The following is a 27,773-nucleotide window of genomic DNA, read 5'->3' as shown; positions in this document are numbered from 1 at the left end:
TACTGTTCTCTGTAGTGTCTGTACCAATTTACATTCCCACCAGCAGTGCAGGAGGGTTCCCTTTTCTCCACACCCTCTCCAACACTTGTTTTTCTTGTCTTTTTTTTCCCCATAATGTCAGATTTTATTATACAGCTACATTTGTCAAGAATGTGTTTAGAATAAGAATAGACATACACATCAATGGAACACAATAGAAATTCCAGATATAGACCCATACATACTGGGTTAATTGATTTTTGAAACAGGCATTGAGGCAATTTAATGGGGAAAGGATAGTCTTTTCTTTCTTTTAATAGCTCTTTATTGGAGTATAATTGCTTCACAATACTGTGTTAGTTTCTGTTGTACAACAAAGTGAATCAGCCATATGCATACATATATCCCCATATCCCTTCCCTCTTGAGCCTCTCTCCTACCCCTCCCTATCCCACTCTTGTCTTTTTGATGATAGCCATTCTGACAGGTGTGAGGTGATATCTCAATGGTTTTGGTTTGCATTTCCCTGAATACGAGTGATGCTGAGCATCTTTTCACATATCTGTTGGCCATTTCTATGTCTTTTTCAGAAAAATGTCTATTTGATTCCTTTGCATTTTTAAATTGGATTGTTTGGGTTTTTTTTGCTATTGAGTTGTATGAGTTCTTTATATCTTTTTGATACTAATCCCTTAATAGATATATGATTTGCAAATAGTTTCTCCCATTCCATAGGTTGTCTTTTCATTGATGGTTTCCTTTCCTGTGTGGAAGCTTTTTAATTTGATGTAGTCCCACTTGTTTACTTTTGTTTTTGTTGTCTTTGCTTTTGGTGTCAAATCCAAAAAATCATCACCAAGATTAAGTCAGGGAGCTTACCCTTTATGTATTTTTCTAGTAGTTTTATGGTCCAGTCTTTAATCCATTTTGAGTTGATTTTTGTGTATGGTGTAAGATGAGGATCCAATTTCATGGATAGTTTTTTTTTTTTAGTTTTTTTTTAAAAATGCTTTTTATGAGCTGTCTATAAAATAAGGAAATTAGCCCTTCAACTTTCCTATGCTTTTTGTTTGCAAATATTTTTCCAACATTAGCATTTTCGATGGCTGTATATTTTCCATTATATGGAAATACTGTGATTTATTTGAATGGTGGGCCTTTTGCTTCCAGTTTTTCATTACAGTGCTGTCAAGAACATTCACTTAATAGTTTCTTAGGAAATTTCTTAGAATTGTAAATGGTGAATGGAAGGGAATCCACATTTTTAAGACTTAGATTCATATGTTCTGTTTCTCTCTAGAAAGATCGTGTGCACATTGACTGGCAGTATATGATAGAGTGTCTGTGTCCCAGTAACTGATGATAGTACTTGGTGTTATTAAAAAAAATTTGGCTAAAGTGTACTCCTTTGATTATGAGTTAAAGTTGAGATATTTCTGTATGGTTATTAGGAGTTGGTAATTCTTCTATTGTGGCCTCTTTTAAGGCCTCTTCATGCCTTAAGGAAGATTTTGATCATGTACAATTTTTTCAGTTCTATAATTCCAGTTATCTACCAGTGGAGCAAATTGCCTTCCCTTCCTATCACTGATGGTGTTAAAGCTGATGTTAAAGATATTAGAACTGTTTAAGGCTGGGGAATGAATATTTATTAACTTACAATTAAAAGTCAGCCTTTAGGCCTGTTATCTCTCTAATCTTTCTGTTTTAATCTTACAGATAAAGAATAGGAAGTTTAGATAGGCCAAGTAACTTATCCAGGGTCCCCTAGTTGTAAGTGGCAGAAAGAGGACTTAAGCTCTGTTCTGCCTGACCTCATAGTACAGGTTTCTTCCACTCCTGGGCCATACCTTGTTTATAAGAAGACATACTTACTTTAGGTGGTAAATTAGCTGGTTGAAACCTAAGGTACATTTTGACCAAAAAGACAAAATTTTCAGAAAATATCTGTTTAGAAATATTCTAATGTGATACAGAGTACTTCAGAAACTTGATGTGTTTTTATTCTTATTTTTCTGCTGACTGTTCCATAAGAACCCTGATCTACTAGGGGTGTGTAGAAAATGAGTAGGGATTAGGCAAAAACCTTTTCCTTAGTAGCTCTGACCTCTTCCCCTTCCCCTCGCTTCCAGCTCCTGCCACTTTTGAAAGCTTTCCTTCCTGCCTGCCGCCCACCCTGGGAGTGAAACCTCTATGCCTTTTGTCATCTCACTGCTGCATTTCTCTTCATGCTCTCGTGGTGGAATGCTTCTCTCTCGGTTTCCTCAGTGCTATGGCAACAGTTCACAGATAACTACTTTCCTTGCCTTTAAGGAAAAAAGGCTTCACCCATTTCTTTCTCTGTGACCCGGTATTTGCAATTAGCAGTGTGGTCCACCCTTTCCTCCAGTGAAAAGCAAGGAAGTACTGAACTGTAGTCAAGGCTATAGGGCCTGATGGATGTAATAGCTAGCAGGCCTGCGGCACTTCTGTGCAGCTGTTTAACCCCCTTCCCCGCTCCAACAACTGGTTGTAAAACAGCACCTGCTGCATCCTCTGACCGTGCTCCCATGCCCCTTCACTCTCTGTCTTTTTTTTTTTTTTTTTTTTTTTCTGTACGCTGGCCTCTCACTGTTGTGGCCTCTCCCGTTGCGGAGCACAGGCTCCGGACGCGCAGGCTCAGTGGCCATGGCTCATGGGCCCAGCCGCTCCGCGGCATGTGGGATCTTCCCGGACCGGGGCACGAACCCGTGTCCCCTGCATCGGCAAGCGGACTCTCAACCACTGTGCCACCAGGGAAGCCCCACTCTCTGTCTTTTTGTTTTAAACTTGTCGTGTTCTATATTAGAAGTTTGTTTAGTCTCCCCCCACTAGAATGAGGGTCTGGGTGAGTGGGATTTAATCTGCTTACTGCTCTCCGCATGTTCCCTGGGACTAGCACATAGCAGGGGTTCTGTTAGTATTTGTCAAATGGGCCACAGGACTTGGTGGAGAAAAGCCTGATTTTGTTCCCTAAGGTTTGCTCTCCTTGGCTCTCTTGCCCTTGAAGGCAGGTTTGGAATATATTTGCCCCTCCCTGTGACATTTGGTCCACCCCGTCAGGTCCCAGAGCCTGAGCTAAGTGAGAGCCCAGTAGGAGTGGAGGATTATAGTTGACATAAATAATTTGCACGTGGAATAGCCCAGACTGGTTTGAGTTCTGACCCCAGATGTTTTTAGTCAGTGTATGAGTTTGAGGAAGGCTTTCTGAGTCTGTTTCCTCATCTGTGAAATGGGCATAATACCTGCCTGCCTCCTTGGTTTGTGGTGAGATGAACTCTGACAATGTATGGAAACAACTGGTATCTAGGAAGAAAAATAAGCATTGGTGGTGATGTGGTTGTTAATGTTATAGTTTTCTTCTGTGTGATTTTCTATTGATAATTGGAGCTATTTACTCAGTTGTATTTACTGTCCTTTACTAATTTAGGGAGACTGTTCAGTTTAATGTTCAAAGGTGGGTAGGTGACTTTGGCATTTGACTGCCTAGGATCTGATGCTCCTTCTGCCACTTGCCAGCACTGTGACACTGGGCAAGAGTGAGCCTAATTTATAAACAACAACAAATGGCCATAATAGTAGGATTTACCTCTGAGTGGGTGGAAAGATTCAGTGAGATAGTACTTAACACAAAGTTTGGCCCATAGGGAGCACCCAGTAATTTATAGCCTATAAATGACAGTTGCTGTAATAGTTAGAGTTGAAAGAAGCTTAGATTTCATTTTGTCTACATCTAGTACTCTTACCCTGTTTCTAATTTTTCCTTATAGAGTAATAAAGAATAAATTAGTATCATTTTCAGTCAGTCTTTCATATACTTAAGGTTGGATGCTGCTGTGGACTGAATTTTGTCCCCCCAGATTCATGTTGAAGCCCTAACTCCTTACATGACTCTGTTTGGAGACAGAGCCTTTAGGGAGGTGATTAAGGTCAAATGAGGTCATGAGGGTGGGGCCCTAGTCCTATAAGACTGGTGTTCTTAAAGAAGAGAGACAGACACCAGAGATTTCTTTCTGCAGGGGCCTTATGAGGACATGGCCAGAAGGCGACAAGCCAGGGATAGATGCTTCACCAGAAACCAACCCTGATGGCACCTTGATCTTGGACTTCCAGCCTCCAGACCTATGAGAAAGTTCTGAAGGCTGGTTCTTAAGATACCCAGTCTGTGGTATCTTGTTATAGCAGCCTGAGCAGACTTTATGCAGATCCTTTTTCTTTTCTTGCGTCATCATCCATATCTTCTCTTAGTTCTCCTCCTGCGACAGTTTTTACATCTTACCATCCTGGTCACTATTGTCTAGATACTTTCTTGTGTTCACATGTCCTTTTTAAAGTGGGGAACCCCAAGATAAACTCAGGACTCCCGTGTGGCCTCAGCAGTTTGGGTACTGGACTCTACCCTTCTAATGAAATATAAGATTGGGTTAGGTAGTCACCTGAACAAGCCTTTAATACTCATGTCTACCCCATCCTGTACTTGGTCTGATATTTTAGTACAAATTCAGAATTTTATCTTGTTCACTCCAACTCTCCAGCCGCCCCCCCCCCCCCCCCCCCACCGCCCCCAGACTATAGGAATCAGTTTTTTAGAACCCGAGTTGGATAGGACTTTAGAAGTCTGAACCAACCAGCCCACCCACTTAGTGCTGGCAGTTTTCATGCTGTTTAGTTAGTTTGGGCTGCTATAACAAATTACCATCTACTGGGTGGCTTAAACAATAAACATTTATTTCTCACCATCCGGGAGGTTGGAATTCCCAGAGCAAGGTGCCGGCGTGGTCAGGTTCTGTTGAGGGCCCTTTAACTGGTTTACAGGGGCTGTCTCTTGCTGTGTCTTCACATGGTGGAAAGGGAGCTACCCAGCTTTGTGGCATCTTCTTGTAAGGGCACTAATTCCATTCTTGAGGGCTCTACCCTCATGACCTAATTACCTCCCAAAGGCCCCACCTCCTAATACCATCCCACTGGAATTAGGGTTTCAACCTATGAATTTTGGGAGGACACAAACACTGTGTTTCTAACAGTAGCTGCCTAATCTGCTCCTATACTTCCAGTGGTTGGGAGCTTGCTACTTTGCTATGGAACTTATTCATTCCATTGTTGGGTTCCTTCACGTATTTGGAAGAATTACGAATGTTGAGTCAAAATCTGACTCTGTAGCTTCTATTCTTTGATCACACCTTTGTTCTCTGGAGTATCAGAAAATGTCTGTTCTGCCTGCACATGACAGTTTCTTATATAGATTGCCCCCTTCTCTCCTGTTATTTGCTCTAAATATTATAACAATATTTTACTTTAGTATCATGGGGAAAATCAATTCTGCTTGGTCTTCACATGCCTGAGTTAGATAGGTAAGTGAATCTATAAACACATAAATAAAGGAGGAGCCTAATTGACAGAGGAGTATTGTATTTCATTTATTTTAGTGAGTAGCTTCCATTAGATAATTCTCTATGAAAATAGATTGAGGAAGTAGGCTATTCATTCTTCATTATTTGAAGCGGTATGATTCATATCTTTCTTCTCTGTTTAGTATGATAAGCATTAAATCTTTATCTGAACTCTTCATAGTATTTTAGTCCTGGAAGGTACCCTGTATACAAGCTTGATACCGCCTACTCTTTCCAGTGACATATGTACTTCATATTGCAATAATGTGGCCTTTATATTTTAGCCATAGCAAAGCCTTAAAAATACTGCTATTTCATTAAGTTTGGAGTGCTTTTAATAAGTTATTTATACCTGAAACATGGCTACTGTCTATTCATTTCTCCCACCCCTTATTTCTTATTTGTTCCAAGTTATGTTATGTAGCAGAAATTCCTGGGCAAGATGAATGTAAGGAACTAATCATTGATTCTGATTTTTAAATGTTTTGATGGTCTCTACTTACCTTTCCGAATAATTTTGAAAAAAGAGAATTGAATTTGTCTTCTTGATGCTTTGCATTTTGTTTCTTGCTAGTCAGGTATGTATAAAATAAGAAGAAAAAACAACTAAGGTTCATAAACTGGGAACCCATAGAGAATGTGGTATGTGCCTAAGAAAAGTTTTGAAGGAAATTTTTAGTTTCAGAAGCAGAAATTAGGGGGGTCAAGTTCTCTGTGGTTTGTAATGTTTGGGAATACATATGGTATCTAAGCATAACTTTCCCAAAGATCATGGCAGATCTTGGCTCCACTGGGCCTGCTGTGGCCTTTAACCTTTCTATGTCTCCTTGTCTTCGAGACAGGTGTGACAGTAGAACTCAAGGGTTTGTGAGGGTTAAGAAGATAATTCATGTAAAGTTATTAGACAGTGCCTGGCTCATAGTCTGCAATCATACATAAATTTTTTAAATTAAAACATTTTTTAACTAATAAAAGCTGTCTAGGCTAGTCAGTTCTTCAGCATTTGGAGATATTTGAACTTTGGGATGCTGTGGAAGGTTTCAAGCACCAGCTTGATAGACCGGAATAACTACATTACCCTGTTAAAAAAAAGAGACATCTCACTGGGGATACATTAGCAATATGATTTGCCATTTTTTCTACAACAACATTATTTCCCCCCCACCACCTGGAAAAAAAATCCCTTTTGCTGTATGTCTGTATTGTCATAGATTCCCAATTTGAAAGCAAACCAAAGATTTCTAAGTTTTTTAATCTTGGAGAGGTTTTTTTTTTTTGGCCGCTTCACCCAGCATGCGGAACTTCCCCATCCAGGGATCAAACCCATGCCCCCTGCATTGGAAGCACGGAGTGTTAACCGCTGGACTACCAGGGAAGTCCCTTGGAGAGTTTTTTTTTTTTTTTTTTTTTTTTGCGGTATGCGGGCCCCTCACTGTTGTGGCCTCTCCCGTTAGCGGAGCACAGGCTCCGGACGCGCAGGCTCAGCAGCCATGGCCCACGGGCCCAGCCGCTCCGCGGCATGCGGGATCCTCCCAGACCGGGGCACGAACCCGCGTCCCCTGCCTCGGCAGGCGGACTCCCAACCACTGCGCCACCAGGGAAGCTCCCTTGGAGAGTTTTAAAAGGGAATTCCTGATAGGTATGATGGTGACGATGGAAGTTGACCTATCTTCGTTTTGAAACTAACATAAAAGTTTTGCAAAATGAAACTCAGTGTCCTAGATTTTACATGATTTCATCAGAAAAGCAGGCATAGTTTGGGGCTTGAAGGCATGAGCTCCAGGCAGTGGAGGAAGCACATACCCATTGACTAGGACTTAGAAGTAGTTTTGTTAGGCAGATATCTGATTTATCATGCTGTTTGACTCAGGACAAATAAAATACCTTTACGGCAATTTTGAAGACCGAGATCTCTAGAGGACTATTTATATCTACAGATACCTTCTGTATATATTTAATTTTTATGACTTTTCTATTGTTGTGTTTTTGTCTTTTGTCTTTAGATAGCTTAAATTGTAACCTTCTCTATCTTTTTTTTTTTTTTTTTTTTTTTTTTTTGCGGTACACGGGCCTCTCATTGTTGTGGCCTCTCTCTTTGCGGAGCACAGGCTCCGGACGCGCAGGCTCCGGACGCGCAGGCTCAGCGGCCATGGCTCACGGGCCTAGCCGCTCCGCGGCATGTGGGATCTTCCCGGACCGGGGCACGAACCCGCGTCCCCTGCATCGGCAGGCGGACTCTCAACCACTGCGCCACCAGGGAAGCCCCCTTCTCTATCTTATGTTGCTGTTCCATCATGTTGACCACTGTGTAGACTCCAGTACTGAGTTGACTAATTAAAAAAGATAGTGTTGTTTCTATCACTGCTTCATTAACAGTGCTTACACTTAGTTCCTCCTTCATATTTAGCTAAAATTTCTCTGTTGCTGAATATCTCCACTTTTCAGTGCACTTGTAAAATGTCTAATTACTATGTTCTAACTGCTAGTCTTCAGTAGTATGATTACATCTCAGAAAATTTTTTATATTTGCTAAACCTTTTTACTCCCTCCAGAAGTCTCATTTTCAGCTCCTTAAATCAGCGGTCCCCAACATTTTTGTCACCAGGAACTGGTTTTGTGGAAGACAGTTTTTCCACAGATGGGGTGTGGGGAGGGGCGGAAGAGGGGGGATGGTTCAGGTGGTAATGTGAGCGATGGGGGGGATGCGAGTGCATTAAACAAGCATTTAATTTGAACATGCCAAGGTTTATTTAATACAAATCCAGTATCTCCATTTGCAAGACTGCTTTACAGAGGTTCAGGGTTTGCTCCTGGAGTGTTCACCAAACATCTCCTGGGAGGGCAGTGTTGTCCTCAAGCCCTACGGCGGGGGGTGGAGCACACTGGCCAGGAGGCTCAGGTCCCTGCGTCCAGCAGCCCTGGGCTGACACGGGCCCGGGGCTCCGCCTCAGGTCCAGGCCCAACATTGCAAGAGAAGAGCAGAACCGGAGCGCTGGCCTCACCAGCTGCCGATCCCAGACTGGCATAAGCTGGCCTGAGAGTGGCCTTCACTAAGCTCTGGGCCGGCCTCAGGGGAACACCAGGAGAGGCCTGTGGAGTGGTGGCTGTGGATTCACGGACCTGCCAGCACCTCCTCAGCATGTGTGCACTAGGTACAGCCCCCAGGGGAGGTGAAGTTGCAGTCCTTCTCCCTCTACATAAGGACCTCCCCCTGTGCCAGAATGAGGCAGTGGTCGTTTCTTACAAAGATGAGCAAGATGGGCATCTGTCTGAATTCCTAACACTGAAAGGATGGGACAGCTGACACCATGGCCTGGCCCATCATCTTGGGGTCCCTGAGAGGGAGGACTCAAGGCCTGCAGAGCAAACACACACCTTACACACACTGGGGGCAGGGACCACCCATGCTCCTGTCTGCCAGGTACTCGGGATGGTGACAAAGCGGGACACACAATCAAGTCACACTCACTCTTCAGGGATAAGTTGAATCTGGCTTCAGTAAAACCTGACTATTCTTAAATCAGCAGTCACTGAAAAGGGACACTTTTCTAGATTTAGCGTACTGATAGAGTCTGGTAAACTTTTTGCCTTTTAAAGAAAATACACAAATCCTAAACATCCTCACTATTCTAAATTGTATTCGCAACAAACCCTGAACAACTTGAATGAAATTCACTATTGATATCATTAGATGGTTGCTGTGGAGTTCTAGAAAGCCCTAAAATCAAGATGGGAACACGTGTGAACAGAACAGGAAGGCAACACGGATGTAGGCCACCTCGGTGCTGACTGACGAGCACGAGCTCGTGCGCACGAAGCACCCTGTCGGGCGAGTCTGGAGGCCTCTCCACAACTCTTCAGTGACGAGCCTTGAGAGATGCAGAATTCTTTTGTATTTCAAACTGATACCCAAACACGTCACACTTATCTTCCCATTACAGGATGCAAGGGGGGATGGTTCAGGCGTAATGCGAGTGATAGGGAGCGATGGGGAGCGGCAGATGAAGCTTCACTCGCTTGTCCATCGCTCACCACCTGCTCTGCGGCCCGGTTCCTAACAGGCCAGGGACAGGTACTGGTCTGCGGCCCTGGGGTTAGGGACCCCTGCCTTAAATCATCTTCATTATTCTTTTCAATTAGGCTTGGAACTCTAATGAGGATCTAATTGGGATCTGTTAGATATATACTTAGAGAATATAACAATGACTTATTACTCTCCATTTTTAACAGCCCTGTTATGTTAGCAACATCACGGAAGCAGCATTTTATTGTCAGCTAGTGACCCATGGCAATCCTTAGTGTATATATGTATTTCCTAATCTGTTTTCATGATTTGCTTTTATTCAGTTGTTCTTCATTGGACAGCTTTCCATTATTTTATGATTTCTGCTTTAATTTAGTACTCTGATATCTGAAGAACCTTTTCCAGATCACAGGTAAATAGCTGTAGTTTCCCTCTTGCTGCTTCTTTGTGTCTTGTATTCTAGCCAGATCTGCCATTGAATATTAATGTTTAGAAAACACGTCTTGATTATGTTTCCCCCTTAACTGGGATTCCTTCTTACCTATCAAAGACTGCACTCCACATTCTGACAATAATAATTTTTCAAAATCAGTGGATAGCTGAGTGTTGTCTTTGTTCAGTGGAGGTGAGAATTCAAAGAGAGATAAAATAGAGTCTCAGGATCAGGGGACTTACTGTCTATTTTATCTTAATAGACTTCTCATCAGTACAAAAGATGTTATTGTAAATGTAGGAACAAGAGAGTAGCACAGGCATTAACTGCTATAGGAAATCCAAGGAAAGGATAACACGGTAAGTGTTGTGTGGGATGGGATGGTTTTCAGGTCAGGGTGGGATGTGTACTGTGCCTTGAAAAAAAAGCAGTTGATACTAGAGCTAATCAATGAATTTGGTAAAGTTGCAGGATATAAAATTAATGAACAGAAATCCCTTGTACTCCTATACACTAACAACGAAAAATCTGAAAGAGAAATTAAGGAAATACTCTCATTTACAATTGCAACAAAAAGAATAAAATACCTAGGAATAAACCTACCTAGGGAGACAAAAGACCTGTATGCAGAAAACTATAAGACACTGATGAAAGAAATCAAAGACGATACAAACAGAAGGAGAGATATACCATGTTCTTGGATTGGAAGAATCAACATTGTGAAAATGAATCTACTACCCAAAGCAATCTACAGATTCAGTGCAATACCTATCAAACTACCAATGGCATTTTTCACAGAAATAGAATAAAAGATTTCACAATTTGTATGGAAACACAAAAGACCCCGAATAGCCAAAGCAATCTTGAGAAAGAAAAACAGAGCTGGAGGAATCAGGCTCTCTGACTTCAGACTATACCACAAAGCTGTAGTAATCAAGAGAGTATGGTATTGGCACAAAAACAGAAGTATAGATCAATGGAACAGGGTAGAAAGCCCAGGGATAAACCCATGCACATATGGTCACCTTATCTTTGACAAAGGGGGCAGGAATATACAATGGAGAAAAGACAACCTCTTCAATAAATGTTACTGGGAAAACTGGACAGTTACATGTAAAAGAATGAAATTAGAACACTTCCTAACACCATACACAAAAATAAACTCAAAATGGATTAAAGACCTAAATGTAAGGCCAGACACTATAAAACTCTTAGAGGAAAACATAGGCAGAACACGCTATGACATAAATCACAGCAAGATCCTTTTTGACCCACTTCCTAGAGTAATAGAAATAAAAACAAAAATAAATGAGACCTAATGGAACTTAAAAGCTTTTGCACAGCAGAGGAAACCATAAACAAGACGAAAAGACAGCCCTCAGAATGGGAGAAAATATTTGCAAATGAATCAACGGACAAAGGATTAATCTCCAAAATATATAAACAGCTCATGCAGCTCAATATTAAGAAAACAAACAACCCAATTAAAAAATGGGCAGAAGACCTAAATAGACATTTCTCCAAAGAAGACATACAGATGGCCAAGAAGCACACGAAAGGATGCTCAACATCACTAACCATTAGAGAAATGCAAATCAAAACCACAATGAGGGATCACCTCACACTGGGCAGAATGGCCATCATCAAAAAATCTACAAACAGTAAATGCTAGAGAGGGTGTGCAGAAAAGGGAACCCTCTTGCACTGTTGGTGGGAATGTAAATTGATACAGCCACTATGGAGAACAGTATGGAGGTTCCTTAAAAAACTAAAAATAGAACTACCATATGACCCAGCAATCCCACTACTGGGCATATATCCTGAGAAAACCATAATTCAAAAAGAGTCATGCATGGGAATTCCCTGGTGGCGCAGTGGTTAAGAATCCACCTGCCAATGCAGGGGACATGGGTTTGATCCCTGGTCTGGGAAGATCCCACATGCTGTGGAACAACTAAGCCCCTGTACCACAACTACTGAGCCTGTGCTCTAGAGCCCATGAGCCACAACTGCTGAGCCCACAAGCCATAACTACTGAAGCCCTCGCACCTAGAGCCCGTGCTGCACAACTGGAGAAGCTACCGCAATGAGAAGCCTGCACACCGCAATGAAGAGTAGCCCCCACTTGCTGCAACCAGAGAAAGCCTGTGCTCGGCAATGAAGACCCAACACAGCCAAAGATAAATAAATTAAAAAAAAAAAAAGTCATGTACCACAATGTTCATTGCAGCACTGTTTACAATAGCCAGGACATGGAAGCAACCTAAATGTCCGTTGACAGATGAATGGATAAAGATGTTCCATATACAATGGAATATTACTCAGCCATAAAGAGAAATGAAATTGAGTTATTTGTAGTGAGCTGGATGGGCCTAGAGTCTGTCATACAGAGTGAAGTAAGTCAGAAAGAGAAAAGCAAATACCGTATGCTAACATATATATATGGGATCTAAAAAAAAAAAATGGTTCTGATGAACCAAGGGGCAGGACAGGAATAAAGACACAGACGTAGAGAATGGACTTGAGGACACGGGGAGGGGGAAGGGTAAGCTGGGACAAAATGAGAGAGTAACATTGACCTAGATACACTACTAAATGTAAAATAGATAGATAGTGGGAAGCAGCTGCATGGCACGGGGAGATCAGCTCTGTGCTTTGTGACCGCCTAGAGGGGTGGGATAGGGAAGGGATTTGGGGATATATGTATGCGTATAGCTGATGCACTTTGTTATACAACAGAAACTAACACAACATTGTAAAGCAACTATACACCAATAAAGTTGTAAAAAAAAATGAAATAGAAAAAGGAAAAAAAAAAGCTATGTACTTAAAAAAAAAAAAGAAAAAAAAAAGCAGTTGAATAATTAGTGAGGCAGCCTTCATTTGCCTGGCCTGGTGTTTCTAGGCAGAAGGCTCTCCATGGAAGTGGAGTTGCTTGTCTGATTGAATTGGGAGAAAAAGTGAAGATCTGCAGCTCATTGCCTGCCGGCCCTCTCTGTTCAGACTCAGCCGGCACTTGGCTTTTTCTGCACTAACAGACTTGGCCCTGCTGGGGTGGCCTGAAGTTGTCTAGCTGTGCCAGTGACTGGAGAAGTCAGGTTGATTCTTGCCACAGGTCTGTAGCTGTTTTCTCTTGTCTACTTCATCAGTGATAGGGATGGTGTCTTGATTCCCATTTCGCTCTTGGTTGGATGAGAGCTTGGAGAGGGTTGGAAGGACAGGTTTGGTGGAGTTACACACAGTAAACCCTTGATGGATGAACACTGTTGTTAGTGTAGGGGCAGTGCTGTGGCTCACTACAGGTTGGAATGGAGATTGGAGTCAGATTGTGCAGGGCTGCAGAATGTGTCCTTTATTTTGTAGGCTGAGGACCCATTCCAGTTTTTTGAACGCTTTAAGAGAATAGTTTTGTTTTAGTAACATGAATCTGATAGTGCCGTGGAATGGGTTCCTCATTTTACAGTTAAAAAACCCTTTTTTAAAAACCTTTACATTAAGGCTTCTTCAGTTGGGATACATGAAACTTCTGGCTTTGGAAGTTCTGAAGGAAGATGCCATGAAATCACATGTAGGGTCTTTTAAAGGTTTATCTGCCAAAAACTGGTTAAGAGCTACCAGTAAACACTTTTGTCTTGTTTACTTATAGGACATCTAGGAAGGGAAGTTCACCAGTAAGTATGATGTTTATTCTGGATTGTGTTGTAGGGCCTTTATCAGATTATAGAAGTTCCTTTTAATACCTAGTTTGCTAAAGCTTCTTTTAAAAATAATGAATTGATGTTGCATTGCATCAGATAGTTTTCTGCATATTCTGATAATCATGCAGGTTTTTCTCCTTTGATTTGTCAATGTGATGAGTTATATTGAGCTTTAAAAGTAAAACAGCTTTGCATTCTTGGGATAAAGCCAAGTTGGTGGTAATGGATTATTTTTTTAATATATCGTTGAATTCACTTTGCTAATTTCTTGTTTAGGATTCTTTTTTTTTTTTTCCCGGTACGCGGGCCTCTCGCTGTTGTGGCCTCTCCCGTTGTGGAGCACAGGTTCCGGACGCGCAGGCTCAGCGGTCATGGCTCATGGGCCTAGTCGCTCCATGACATGTGGGATCTTCCCAGACCAGGGCATGAACCCGTGTCCCCTGCATCAGCAGGCGGACTCTCAACCACTGCGCCACCAGGGAAGCCCTAGGATTTTTACATTTAGTTTTGTGAGATTGACCTGCAGTTTTTCTTCACATGAAAACATGTAAATGTTTTCTGTAACTCCTGAATGCTCAGAAGGAATCCATGCTTTGGGGAAAAAAACCAAACAAACCAAAGAACCTCCAAAATTGGAAATAATAATACATGGTGCATGATAAATAAGTAAGTAAATAATCAATAAATACAAAAAGGTAGGAGCTATAAAATGAAAGTCTTTCTCTAACCCCAGACACCCAGTTCCCCATGCAATCTGTTACCAGAGATTTTGTGTGTGTGTGTGTACGCACATGTGTGTATGTACATACCTCCTCTCCCATATATGTTACATATTCTAGATACTGTTTTCCATTTTACTCTTTTTACTTACTAATATATCTTTTATATGTTTCATTTTTTTATTAAAATTAAAAAAAATTGAAGTATAGTTGATTTACAATATTGTGTTTCAGGTGTACAGCAACTTACTAATATATCTTGGAGATAGTTCTTGTACAGTACATGAGGTCTTCCTCATTCTTTTCTTAATATCTCTATTGTGTTTCATTATATCCCAGTAGAGTTAATTAGGTCCTTTAGATAGACATTTAAGTCGTTTCTCATTTTTCTGAAATGAACATCATTTCACCATCTTATTTGGCATGTAGATTTTTTTGTGGAATAAATTCCTACAAGTAGAGTTGCTAAAAGGATATGCACTTTTCAAATTTTGATAGAAATAGCCAAATTATCTTACAAATGGGTTACATCTCTTTACACTCCAACACTGTATGAGCTTGCCATGGCAAACGTCTGAAGTGTCGTGGCCTCATAAGACTCCTTTACCACTGCACAGGTCACTCGGTTTCGTGGTCATGCTGGCTGCACCTACACTTCTGCCCACGTGCCAGTGCGTTCATCATTAACTTTGTGATCTCATGAGCTTTGGCAGGCAGGGATTTCCTGCTAGAGAGCCTCACGAGAGCCTTGGAAACTGCTGTGTGTTCTGAAGTATTACTGTGAAGATGAGAGGAAGTCCAGCAAAATGCTGAGATCAGGTGTTGAGTTCAGCCTACCTACCTATCTCTTTCTCCTTTACATCCCCCCCGCACCCCCTTTCCAGGCCGTAATGGAGTAGTGGAGAGAAATTCAGCAAGTGCTGGCTTCTGTCCCTGTCATCTCTCCAGTGCTAGTGATGGATGGAGAGGACAGAGGAGGATGGGATGGCATGGAATGAGCTCTTGGAGATTTGGACTCTATTGAGGCCGTTCTTATCTTTGTGTTTCCCTGAGTTAGATTAATTTCTTCGGTTGTGTGCAGTCAATCACCCTTCTTTCCTGAGTTATTACTCACTCTGAGGCTTAGGCATCTTGAGGTGATATGTGCTCCAAGAATTGGCACTCATCTCTTACTGAATTTGAAGTAGTTGTAGTTGTAGTCATGGTTGGGGGGTGGGGACGTGGTAGGGGAGACTTGGCTGTTGGTTTACCCCTGTGTCATTTTTATAAACAGGACCCCTGATTGCCACCAGAAATAGTCATAAAGCAGTGACCAGGAGCTTTGGGGTATGGCCTGTGCTGAATGGGCCAGAGAAGATAGGGGTGGGGAGGTAAGAAAGAGCAAAACCCTTCATCCTTTTGCTTTTATTTGTTGACTGTCTCTTCCATTATTAAAAAAAAATTAATCTAGAGAGGGATATATGTAAAGCACTGATACTTTGCCAAAATAGCCTCAAGTTTGTGTACAATATTAAGCAAAACTGAGAAAATATTAAAGTGACAAAACAAAACAAGCCATCTCCTAAGAAAGACTTGGTAGGTAATTTGGTATAAGGATTTTTCATACTTGATTTTTGTCTGGTGATTAGATCTCTCTTGCTCAGAAGCTTCTAATATAACCCCTCCCTTAAACTGATGACCAAATAATTGAATACCAAAGTCCAAACTGTTTAACCTGACGTTTGAAACTCTAGTGCTGATCTGCCTCTTCACTGCTTCTTTCTTATTTGAAGTACAGTCCATGGACTAGCAGCATCAGCATCACCTGGGAGCTTGTTAGAAATGCAGATTCTCAGCCCCTACTTGGATCTGTGGAATCACAACTAGAATTTTAGCAGATCCCCAAGTGTGTGGAAGCCCACTGCAGGGTGAGAAGCACTGATCTGCCTCATTCTTCTCAGCCTCCATTTTAGTCCTGCAGTCAGCTTGCCTGGACTAGCTGTCATTTTCTGAACACGTTCTGCACTTCTCCAGTGGCCTGCCTTTCTTCAAATTATATCATTTTCCCAGAAATGTCCCTATCAACTTCCTGTCTTTCCTTCCATTCATTGGATTTACTAGGTGTCTAAATGTGCCAAGAACTGTGATTTGGATCAGGTTTCGGACATGGCTGGACACACAGTTCCCCCCACTGCTGGTACAGGCTCCCTGGAGGACAGCTCCTTTGACCCCAAAATTCCACTTCTAGAAGAGTTTCCTGAACTAATCATCAGAAAAGAATGTAAAGAAATGTGTAGAAAGTTAATCACTACAATATTATTTATAATAGTAAGAAATAGATAAATTAATAAATTCTGTTAGTCATATGGTAGACTTACATATTCAAGAAAGTAAGATATATATTACTGAAATGAGAATATATCAACAATGTTTTTGAGTAACAATTATGTTATTAAAGAATACACACTTAATTCCTGTGGTCCAAGGGCTTATAGTTGAATAAGTAAGAGAGATGTATAAACCAAATAATACAGAAATACAAATGTAGTAATAATGATAATGATAACAGTAGCAACTAACATCTCTTGGACACTTGAAATGTTCCAGACACTTCTAAGTGCTTCACATGTTATCTTCCTTTATCCTTTCAAAAACCTTATAACGTCAGACTACTGTTAATTCCATATGAGGAAATTATGTTATTTTCATATATTTTAATCTTTGCCAATATGATGGGTGAAGTTTGGTAACCTTTGTTTTAATTTGTATTTCACTGATTATTAGCAAGGTTCAACATCTTTTAATGTATATTGGTCATTTGTATTTACATTTCTCAAATAGTCTTTTTATCTTCTGTTTTTCTGTTGTTTGTCTTTTTCTTATTGATATGTTGGAATTTGTTATATTTTGGATATTTAAATATATGTGGCAAATATTTACTCCCCAGTCCATGCTTGTCTTTTATCTTTGTTTATGTTGTCTTTTATTATTTGTCTTTCCTGTCAGACTTGTGGTTGTCATTTTTTATTTTTGATAGTGTCTGCTTGCTGTTAGTCCTTCTCCCTAATAAACTGGAGTCTTTTAAGAGTTAGAAAATAATGAAATTTCCCCAAATTGTCCATTTTTAAGGACCCCCCCCAAGGGGAGAACCCTTGGGGCTCTCCTGAATTATATATATATATTTAATTGCATGGATTTTTAAGATATGTACTTTGACCATTCTGAAAAATCTACTTTCTATGTTCTGAATATATGTTTGCTGGTTTATGGTGTTCCAAATAAAGGAAGTGTTAATAATACCACCATTCCTTATGTTTTTAATTAATTTGCTCTTGTACAGAAGATGACTTTTCTCGGCTCCCCCAAGCAAAATTAGGGATCTGTAATCAGAGTCACATGAGTAGTCTTTGTTCATCAATTGATGTGAGCTGTCAACTTCAGTTAAATGTATAGGTAAATAAAATGTGTAGGTAATCTCTAACTTTCATATGTGAATTTCAAAAGTTTATAGTTTAATTAATTGGAACTCTACTTTTATTTTTGCACAGAAACAAGTCAGTTTCTAGGTTTCCAGCAAGCCCAAATGAGCATTCTTAAAATTAACTCTTAACAATATTTAATAAAGCACTGTTACTTAAACTTAACATAAAAAATATAGTGTACCACATTAATTTTATATTCCAATTATAGATGTAAAAATAGCACAAACCTCTCATCTTCAGACGCTCTGGTGATCAGACTGTGGGATGTGTGGGTGGGTGTGTGGGGAGTAGGGTAAATGCCTTTAAAACTATAAAGTGCAGAAACCTTTGGTGAATCATTTATTCTCCAGTGTTCTGCATTTAGGAACAAGAACAAAGGTAATTTGCATTTACTCATTATTCTTTAGCTCATGCACTGTCTGTTGAAAATCCAGCGTTTTTGAGGATGATTTGGCCTGGTTAGTGTAGCAGGAGCATTTCCTCATGCTGTATTCCTTGCATTGCTTGGGTCCAAAAGCAACTTTATGACTGATAGCATTGTTCTCACTCACTACACAAGTTTAAGGCCATTGGTAAACAGCGTTAACATCAGTTGTAAAATGCCCACAATAAGCCAGGAAGCTTGCTAGTACATTTTCCCAGGTATTTTGTGGTTGTGGTTTGTGTTGTAGGGATGATGGAGGTGACCTAAGAGGAATGGGCTTCTTCATTCCTTGCTCTCAGCTGTCCTGCTGTTCCTTAGTCTTTTTGAGGACTCATTGTATACCTCATAGAGCTCCAGAATAGTAGTGCTCAGAACTTCAGCATACCTGAGAATCAGCTAGAGGAGTTAGGTACAAAGTCAGCTTCTCCTGTGACCCCTTCAGGAGTCTGATTCAGTGGGCCTGAGGAGTTCAGCAGCCTGTGGTTTATCCACAAGCACCCTGGGGACTATGTTGCCAGACATCCCTGGGCCAGCAGAAATAATGCTCTAGAGTGTTTCATGCCTCCTGTGTTCTCTCTCTCAAGTATGAGTCAGAGCAAGACAATTCTCAGATCCCTTGCTTCTGTGAGTGAGGCTGATGAACTCTGTCAGGGCACCAAGCATACATAGTTTGATGTCTCCAAAGAGGTAATTGACCAAATGGGACCTAAAAGTCCTAAAGTCCTGGAAGAATTATTTACTTTATCATGTTTACGTAAGCAGTTTGTTTCCGAGAAATTTACTTATTTTGGCTTATGATGAATAGTTTGTGTCTTTTTTTTTTTTTAAATAAATATATTTATTTATTTATTTTTGGCTGTGTTGCTTCTTCATTGCTGCGCGCTGGCTTTCTCTAGTTGTGGTGAGCGGGGGCTACCCTTTGTTGCAGTGCGCAGGTTTCTCATTGCGGTGGCTTCTCTTGTTTCAGAGCACGGGCTCTAGGTGCGCGGGCTTCAGTAGTTGTGGCGCCCGGGCTCAGTAGTTGTGGCTCATGGGCTCTAGAGTGGAGTCTCAGTAGTTGTGGCGCATGGACTTAGTTGCTCCGCAGCATGTGGGATCTTCCAGGACCAGGGCTCGAACCCGTGTCCCCTGCATTGGCAGGCGGATCCTTAACCATTGCGCCACCAGGGAAGTCCCAGTTTGTGTCTTTATTAAAGCTAAATATGTAAAATGGGCACATTTTAGTATTGCAGGTAGTGTGGGTATCCTGACAATGTTTAAGTTTAAAGAATGGAGATCTTCTGAAATCAAAATACAGGTCACCATGTCAGTTTGTGCCTTTTACCTATTGACTGCCCATCGGACTTGCCTGAAGCTGGGATGCTGAGAAATCATCAGTGGAAAATCGGGCAAATGCCTTGTCAGGTCACTTTGAAGAAATGGCTTTACTGGTAATTAACAGGGCTATTAGGCACCCACATAATATATTTCACTTTCTGTATCATTTTAAATTAAAATTAAAAATTTTGGGTCTTCCCTGGTGGTTCAGTGGTTAAGAATCTACCTTCCAGTGCAGGGGACACGGGTTCGAGCCCTGGTCGGGGAACTAAGATCCTACATGCTGTGGGGAAACTAAGCATGCATGCTTACAAGTAGAGAGCCCACATGCTGCAGCGAAGATCCCGTGTGCTGCAACTAAGACCTGATGCAGTGAAATAATAAATAAATAAATATTTAAAAAATTAAATCAAGACTATAGATAACTAGCATTATTTATCTGAAAATTGACTTGGAATTTTTGTTAAATTTTTATTTTTAGGACCTTATGCTATGTTCTCTTTGGTGTCCTTCTTAACCTTGATATGACAGATACGTGTTATATAGATCCTTTTACCTTAGTGCATGCACATTTCTTCATAATAGACATCTGTTAACACTAGGATGAGATGCTTGTATCATCTGGTCAGGGTTTATGTCCTGCAGGCAGAACCAGATGCTTTCCAGGGGGATGACCTGACTCTTCTGATTTTCTTTGTGATATCAAACTTGTGGTCATTTGGTGTTTTTCAAGAGGGGCCCGTACTTGGAGATAGTTTACTTTGGTAAAATTTCGGTGGATTGTATATTTTCTTGTAGAAATTAATGCAATGATTATATTATTTCTAATATTTCATGTGCTGGTTTAGCTTAAATTACAGCCTGGATTTTATGACTTTCAGAATGTTTGTGTTTGTCCTGAGACACTTTTTTCTCCATACATGCAGTAATTTTCTATATACATACAAACATAAATACGTATATTGGGTAAATGACTTATATTTTACACGTAGAAACTAATTTATTTGATCACTCACATACCTTCTTTGAGAAGAAAATTATGGCTGGTTTTCTTACCTTAATCAAGAATAGTCTTTAGCATGTCTTATTGCAAGATCCAGTTCTAGGTATTACATGTTCTACTAAAACACAGAGTTGCCATCCAGGGGTGACTTTCAAGTTAAGGGAAATAAAGATGTAGCAAACTGGGTGAGAAGACACTTACTTTTCATGATTCCCACCCCGAATTCACAGTTAGCACCTATTTTTCCTTCTTGGCAAAGTACCAAATGACATGTTTTTAAAAAATTAGAGTAGATTTAATTTTGTTTCAGAAGTTAGTAGAAAATTTGAAAAAACTGAAGATACTTCGGTATTTGTGAAGCTTAGATTTTGGTGAATAGGCTGATACTTAGCTTTCATTTATGTAATTTGTGGTATTCTGCCAAAGTTTCAAGGCTTTTTTGGGTTGCTGAGTTTATAAGGACTCAGCAAAAATATTTATGAACGCTCACTGTGAGCCTGTAGTCTGTGTCAGCTTTGCTACCACTTGTTCTGATTGTTCTCAGTACCTAGCCTTCCTCCGTTGTTTTTTGAGTATACAGAGGAACTTTTGTGAATGTTGTTATTCAAAGTCTGGTTGATTTCCTCCCAGGGATCCTGGTTATGCTGGGCTGACTTTTAAAGTTCTCTGTGGCTTTCCATCATTCCCTCTTGTTACCCAACTTAAATCCTGACTTGCTCCAGCCTCCTGGGTGAGAGCTCTAGCAAGTAAGGACATGTGTTCTGAGGCTTACAAATGTGTGTTTTTCTTTTTAAAACCTGGACCTTTATATTATCTATTTTGTTTATTAGTTTTAAACATTATCAGAAGCACACAGATCCAGAGCCTGAGGAAGGTAGAAAGGTAGGTAGTAGTAGGCAGGGAAATGAGAAAAGCAGAAGGAAGACTTAGATCACTGGGTCTGTACACTTGCCATCAAAGGTCTCACCCTCTGTCATTATGGATTGTGAAATGGTGGGAAAGGCAGAGGATGTATTGTGAGTGCATAATATATGATTGCTAGTTTTCTTTTAAATACTTTCTTTGAAGCTCTCCAACACTTTAGTCCCTTGGTGCCTTAGTGAAGGAGTCGTCAGGAAAACTTGATCCCTGTGTCTTACATTAGTTTTATGGGAGGCTTTGCTACAAATGAATGTTTATCATCCTAGTTTCTTAGCCCCTAACTTTCTACATCACACTCCAAAAAAAAAAGGCACTATCACCATTTGTAATAAGCCATAAAATATATTGTGAATAAGCCAGGGAAGGCGCAGTTCCTAAAAGGGCATATAATCTTTCCATTTGGTCGGAAGACAACTATAAAATGGGTCCAAGATGCAGATTATCAAAGAAGGAGCCTTTGCATTGGCCAAAGGCTTGCTGTCATACCCCTCCCTCTGCCTTTACATGCATGTCAGTGGCAGGCGGGGTGGGGACTCTGTGCCTCTGCTCTGGTGCCTCCTGCACCCCGCCCCCCAGACTGGCTTCTGTGTCTGGAGGAGCAGCAGAGCCCCCACTTGCCCTTCCCAGGGGAGTGTGCTTTCAGGAAATGGGCTGAGTAGATGGATGGCAGCTGGTGGGAAGATGAGAATGGACCTCCAGGGGCTTTTAAAAAGGCTGTGAATTCAGCCCTTGTCTCTGCGCTCACACAGTTAAAACAGACTGGCAGCAGGTCTGGCTAGTGATGAGATGAGTCCTGCCTTTTCCCCCACAGTCTCCTCCTTAGCCTGGTAGTCCTTTCCTGCTTTGCCCTTTGCTTTGGATGCTGTCTCTAACCTTTAGAAGTCAGGATTTGGATGTTCTGTTATCCCATTTGTCCCCTGGCAGTTTTTGGACTCTTTCTGCTCTTGAGAGGCTCTCAGTCCCAGTTTTACTTGGTTACTGTTCCTGACTTTTGGATTATCTATCCAATTAGCCTTTCAAGGGAGTAGGAGCTGGTTTTAGGGAATTTCAAATTATGTGGGCCATCCCCTTATTCTCAAACACTGGTGTTTTTTCCACTTGTTTATGTGCAAGCGTATGTCAAATATATTTTTAAAGGGAAAAATGCTGCACATGGCAGGATTTGAATCTCTCTCTTTATAGCCAGGCAAGCTGAAGGAGTGGATAATTTTGCTTGTTTGTCTTTCAGCTATACAAATTTCTTAATTATAGTGGAAGAGCAAAGTATATTTGGATGAACTTCAATAACAGGGAACAATATAGGTGGAATAACAATTACTCATTAAATCTTTGATTATTTAATTAATAACTCATTTGTACTTGAAAGCATTACAAATATACTTACAGTATACGTGTCAGTGTGAACTCACGGTTTTTTTATTGGATAGATACAGAAATAAACAGATATAAAAGTATGTATTTGTATATACATATTTTCTGTGTGTCTGCATTAATTTCCTATGGCTGTTAAAGCAAAGTACCACTAACTTGGTGGATTAAAACAACAGAAATTTATTCTCTCATAGTTCTGGAGGCCAGAAGCTTGAAATGAATTGTATGGGCTAAAATCAAGGTTCCAGGAGGGCAGTGGTTTTTCTGGAGACTGTAGGGAGAGTTTGTTTCCTGGCATTTCCAGCCTGGAGTTCCATTCCTTGCATTCCTGGGCTCTTAGCTCCTTCCTCCATCCAATAGAGTGGCATCCTTTCTCTTACTCTGCTTTCCTCTGACTTTCTTCTCTCCTGCCACAAATCTTGGCCCAGCTGGGTAATCCAGGTATGAAAGAACTTAATCACATTTTGAAAGTCTTTGCCATATGGTGCAGCACTCACAGGTTCTGAGGATTAGGATGTGGACATCTTGGGGGACCCTTATTTAGCCCACTGCAGTGTGTGAGTGTGTGTGTGTGTGCGTGTGTGCGCACGCACGCACACGCGCACGCATGTGCAGGGTCCTACTTAAAATTTCTTAGGTCTGTCCCCTGAGCTGGTCGACAAGCAGGTACCCCCAGTAGCAGTGGGCACACCCAGCTGCTCAATGTCCAGTTCTTATGTATCATACTAAACAATATTCTTCATTGAAAGGGACCAGGTTTTTGGGTTGGTTTTTGTTTATAGAAAAATGGCTGATTCCAGGGAGAGGCCTGGAACGTCCTGTTGTACCAGAAAGTGAAGAGGTGCTCAGAGAATACAGGGGATGTGTCAAAGAGAACAGAAGCCAGCTGGAAGGAGCTTCCACTGGCCAAAATCAGGCAGCTTGAACATTGAAGTAAATAATGAAAGTAGTGGATCACAGCTCATTGGATAAAATAGTAAATTCAGTCCTTATTGATAAAAATAAATTTATAATTTGCAGGTTTGATGAGGAACAGAATATTTATAGTAAGTCCCCTACATGCGAACTTTCAGAGATGCGAACGTGCGTTCCATCAACGGCAGGCGTAAGTGAAATTGCAGCTTTCCCTCTGTCTCCTATTGCTGACGATCCTTCAGCTCTACCATCTCCCACCTCCTCTCCCTCCTCCAGTCAGTAGCTCTTCTTGCCTGTTCACTTGATGCCAGCCCCTGTATGCCAGCTGTTGTACTACTATAAGATTAAAAATGTTTTCTTTACTTTTTGTTTTGTTTGTTTTTTATATATCATTTGTGTGAAAAGTATTATAAACCTATTACAGTACAGTACTATATAGTCGATTATGTTAGTTGGGTACCTTGGCTAACTTTGTTGGACTTACGAACACATTGGACTTATAGATCTGCTCTCAGAATGGAACTCGTTCATATGTAGGGGACTTACTGTACATAGTTTCTAAGTCTTTCCACAGAATACTGATTAATTACAGAGAGAAAGTTCTCAGTTGACAGTAGAGAGGCCTGGCAGATCAAAGTGAATATGATCAGGAATGGGACAAATTGAAATCCTGTGTCTCTAAATAGGATGCAGAGTGGATAGCATCACTTCTGTGACATTCCTGTCAGAGATGCATAATCTGAATGTAATCATGAGGAAATGCACCAAAAACACCTTAAATTTTGTATGGAAACACAAAAGAAGTCAAATAGCCAAAGCAGTCTTGAGAAAGAAAAACAGAGCTGGAGGGATCAGGCTTCCTGACTTCAGACTATACTACAAAGCTATAGTAATCAAAACAGTATGGTACTGGCACAATGACAGACTTATAGATCAATGGAACAGGATAGAAAGCCCAGAGGTAAACCCATGCACCTATGGTCAGTTAATCTACAACAAAGGAGGCAAGAATATACAGTGGAGAAAAGTGAGTCTCTTCAATAAGTGGTGCTGGGAAAGAATCTAAAAGAATGAAATTAGAACATTCTCTAACACCATACACAAAAGTAAACTCAAAATGGACTAAAGACCTAAATGTAAGACTGGATACTATAAAACTATTAGAAGAAAACATAGAAGAGTTTTTGACGTAAATCGCAGCAATATCTTTTTGAACCCACCTCCTAGAGTAATGAAAATAAAAACAAAAATAAACACATGGGACCTAATTAAACTTAAAAGCTTTTGCACAGCAAAGGAAACCATCAACAGAATGAAAAGACAACCTACAAAATGGGAGAAAATATTTGCAAATGATGCGACTGATAAGGGATTAATATCCAGAATATACAAACACCTCATGCAGCTCAATATAAAAAAAAAAAACAAACCCAAACAACCCAATCAAAATCAAACCCAATAGACATTTCTCCAAAGAAGATATACAGATTGCCAGCAAACATATGAAAGGATGCTCAACAGCACTAATCATTAGAGAAATGCAAATCAAAACTACAATGAGGTATCACCTCACACCGGTCAGAATGGCCATCATCAAAAAATCTACAAACATTAAATGCTGGAGAGGGTGTGGAGAAAAGGAAACCCTCTTGCACTGTTGGTGGGAATGTAAAGGGATACAGCCACTATGGAGGACAGTATGGAGGTTCCTTAAAAAACTAAAAATAGAACTACCATATGACCCAGCAATCCCACTCCTGGGCATATACCCTGAGAAAACCATAATTCAGAAAGAGTCTGTACCACAATTCATTGCAGCTCTATTTACAATAGCCAGGACATGGAAGCAACCTAAGTGTCCATTGACAGATGAATGGATAAAGAAGATGTGGGGCTTCCCTGGTGGTGCAGTGGTTGAGAGTCCGCCTGCCGATGCAGGGGACACAGGTTCGTGCCCTGGTCTGGGAAGATCCCACATGCCGCGGAGCGGCTGGGCCCGTGAGCCATGGCCGCTGAGCCTGTGCGTCCGGAGCCTGTGCTCCACAACGGGAGAGGCCACAACAGTGAGAGGCCCGTGTACCGCAAAAAAAAAAAAAAAAAAAAAAAAAAAAAAGAAGATGTGGCACATATATGCAATGGAATTTTCCTCAGCCATGAAAAGAAATGAAATTTAGTTATTTGTAGTGAGGTGGATGAACCTAGAGTCTGTCATACAGAGTGAAGTAAGTCAGAAAGAGGAAAACAAACACTGTATGCTAACACATATATATGGGATCTAAGGAAAAAAAAAAAGGTTCTGAAGAACCTAGGGACAGGACAGGAATAAAGATGCAGACGTAGAGAATGGACTTGAGGACACGGGGAGGGAGAAGGCTAAGCTGAGACGAAGTGAGAGAGTGCCATTGACATATATACACTACCAAATGTAAAATAGACAGCTAGTGGGAAGCAGCCGCAAAGCACAGGGAGATCAGCTCGTACTTTGTGACCACCTAGAGGGGTGGGATAGGGAGGGTGGGAGGGAGAGGCAAGAGGGAGGGGATGTATGTATACATAGAGCTGATTCACTTTGTTATACAGCAGAAACTAACACAACAATGTAACGCAATTATACTCCAATAAAGATGTTAAAAAATAAATATTGACCTTTAGGTGATTATATGCATATTAAATTTTTTAGAAGGAAGTGTACTTGGTGTCCACAAATATTTTTTGAAATATACTGATTGATATAAAAGGAAGGATTGAACTATACGTAGATGGAAGGATAAATAATAAAGTGAGTATAGTAAAATATTTAAAAAAAATGGGCAGAAGATCTAAATAGACATTTATCCAAAGAAGACATACAGATGGCCAAAAAGCACATGAACAGATGCTCAGTATTGCAAAGTGTTAGAGAAATGCAAATCAAAACTACAATGAGATATCATCTCACACCGGTCAGAATGGCCATCATCAAAAAGTCTAGAAACTTGTTTTTATTTATTTCTAGACAAAAGTCTAGAAATAAATGCTGGAGAGGGTGTGGAGAAAAGGGAACACTCTTGCACTGTTGGTGAGAATGTAAATTGATACAGCCACTGTGGAGAATGAACTTATGATTACCAGCGGGGAAGAATGGGGGAAGGGAATAGTCAGGGAGTTTGGGATCGACATGTACACACTGCTTTATTTAAAATAGGTAACCAACAAGGACCTACTGTATAGCACAGGGAACTCTGCTCAGTGTTATGTGGCAGCCTGGATGGGAGGGGAGTTTGGGGGAGAATGGATACATGTATATGTATGGCTGAGTCCCTTTGCTGTGCACGTGAAACTATCATAACACTGTTAATTGGCTATACTTCAATATAAAATAAAAAGTTAAAAAAAAAGTCTACAAACAGTAAATGCTGGAGCGGGTGTGGAGAAAAGGGAACCCTCCTACACTGTTGGTGGGAATGTAAATTGATAACAGCCACTATGAAGGACAGTATGGAGGTTCCTTAAAAAATTTAAAATATAACTACCATGTGATCCAGCAATCCCACACCTGGGCATGTATCCAGAGAAAACCATATTTCAAAAAGATACATGGACCCCAGTGTTCATTGCAACACTGTTTACAATAGCCAAGACATGGAAGCAACCTAAATGCCCATTGACAGATGAATGGATAAAGAAGATGTGGTACATATATGCAATAGAATATTACTCAGCCATAAAAAAGAACGAAATAATGCTATTTGCAGCAGCATGGATCAATCTAGAGATGATCATAGTAAGTGAAGTAAGTCAGACAAAGACAAATATCATATATCACGTATATGTGGAATCTAAAAAAATGATACAAATGAACTTGTTTACAAAACAGAAACAGACTCACAGACATAGAAAACAAATTTATGGTTACCAAAGGGGAGAGGTGTCAGGGAGGGATAAATTAGGAGTTTGGGATTAACATATACACTACTCTGTATAAAATAGATAGTCAACAAGGACCTACTGTGTAGCACAGGGAACTCTACTCAATATTCCGTCATAACCTATATGGGAAAAGAGTCTGAAAAAGAATGGATATATGTATAACTGAACCACTTTGCTGTACACCTGAAACT

The 27,773-nt window shown here is 40.6% G+C and overlaps 1 protein-coding gene across 1 annotated transcript in view; it reads left to right on the top strand.

Moving 5' to 3' along the window:
* PSD3 (pleckstrin and Sec7 domain containing 3) overlaps positions 1-27,773 on the top strand; it is a 566,767-nt gene that overhangs the window by 100,585 nt on the left and 438,409 nt on the right. The gene's annotated exons all lie outside the window — the stretch shown is intronic.

Source organism: Phocoena phocoena, chromosome 21 (assembly GCF_963924675.1).
Source record: "Phocoena phocoena chromosome 21, mPhoPho1.1, whole genome shotgun sequence".
In the NCBI taxonomy this organism is placed as follows: Eukaryota; Metazoa; Chordata; class Mammalia; order Artiodactyla; family Phocoenidae; genus Phocoena; species Phocoena phocoena.
The sequence above is the reverse complement of the archived record's forward strand: the minus strand, read 5'-3'. Positions and strand labels throughout refer to the sequence as shown.